Source organism: Lupinus angustifolius, chromosome LG19 (genome assembly GCF_001865875.1).
Source record: "Lupinus angustifolius cultivar Tanjil chromosome LG19, LupAngTanjil_v1.0, whole genome shotgun sequence".
Taxonomy (NCBI): domain Eukaryota; kingdom Viridiplantae; phylum Streptophyta; class Magnoliopsida; order Fabales; family Fabaceae; genus Lupinus; species Lupinus angustifolius.
The window spans coordinates 14,207,670-14,209,536 of NC_032027.1; positions in this window are offsets into that span (position 1 = coordinate 14,207,670).

The following is a 1,867-nucleotide window of genomic DNA, read 5'->3' on the forward strand; positions in this document are numbered from 1 at the left end:
AGTAGAAATGTCATTAAGGAGATCCACTAGAGAGAGGAGAAATGCAATTTCTGATGATTATATTGTATTTCTTCAAGAACATGAGGATGTCATTGGGTTAACAGAAGATGATCCATTGAACTTTTGACAAACCATGAAAAATTATAACTCTCAAAAGTGGATCGATGCCATGAAGGATGAGATGAAGTCTATGCATGATAATGACATTTGGGATCTTGTCGAATTACCTGAATGTGCGAAACCTATTTGTTGCAAATGGATATTTAAAATCAAAAGAGATTCAAAGGGTAATATTGACAGATATAAAACTCGTGTAGCAGCTAAAGGTTTCACTCAGAAAGAATGATTGATTATAAAGAAACCATATCTCCAGTATCTTCGAAGGATTCTTTTAGAATAATATTGGCATTAGTAGCTCATTTTGATTTAGAGCTACATCAGATGGATGTTAAGACTCCCTTTCTTAATGGTGACATTAAGGAAACAATCTATATGGTGCAACCGGAAAACTTTGTGTCAGTTGGCTCAAAGTCTATGGTATGCAAATTAAAGAAATTCATCTATGGGCTAAAACAAGATTCTTGTCAATGGAATCACAAATTTCATCAAGTTATTACATTGATGGTTTTGATAGCAGTGATATGGGAGTACTGCATGAGACCAAGAGATTTCTAACGAAGAATTTCGAAATGAAAGATCTTGGGGGAGCTTCTTTTGTATTAGGTATTCGGATACCGAGAGATCGCTCTCAAGGTATCCTACGGTTATCACAAGAAAGCTATATAGATAAAGTCCTGGATAGATTTGACATGAAAGACAATAAACCAGTGGATACCCCTATAGCTAAGGGAGACAAATTTAGTCTCGAACAACACCCTAATAATGACCTTGAAAGATACGAGATGCAAAAGATTCCTTATGTATCTTCATTAGGAAGTCTAATGTATGCTCGAGTTTGCACACGTCCCAACATAGCATTTGTTGTGGGAGTTTTGGGCAGATATTTGAGTAATCCTAGAATGCATCATTAGAAGGCAGTCAAACGTGTTATGCGTTACTTGAACAGAACAAAGGAGTACATGCTCACTTATCGGAGGTCTGAGAATTTAGAGATCATTGAGTACTCTGACTCCAATTTTGCTAGATGTCTAAATAGTAGACAATCCACCTCTGGATATGTGATTGTATTGGCTGGAGGTGCTATCTCTTGGAAGCCTACAAAACAGACACTCATAGCCCTTTCAACTATGGTTGCATCATGGCTTGTTTTGAACCATCAAACCATGGCATATGGTTGTGGAATTTTGTCACTAGTTTACATGTGGTCGATGGTATTGAAAGACCATTGAGGATTTATTGTGACAACAAGTCTGCGGTTCTTTACGCCCACAACAATAATAGTTCTACAAAGTCAAAATTCATTGACATAAAGTTTCTGGTTGTTAAAGTAAGTGTTCAAATGAACAAATTTCCATAGAACATATAAGGACAAATTTTATGCTAGTTGATCCACTGACTAAAGGTTTGGTACCTAAAGTCTTTCATGAGTATGTTGCTCATATGAGTGTTGTTCCTTAGGATACCTTAGTTTAGTGAGAGTCTATATGTTTTATGATTTACTTTGGATGTTTTATACAGTTTTTTGTGCATAATAAAGTTAATGGTTTATTGCTCCATTTGGAAATTGTGCACTGTAACTATTATGTTACAATTAAAGACTTTGAATTGATCTCACTAAAGAACAAAAAATGACCAGTTGGAAATAGACATGTTTGAGATCACATTGCATGAAATTTCCATGTCACTCATCCATATTTGATCTATGTCATTGAGTATGTTAATATGGTGATCATCGTGGTCGAGTCAT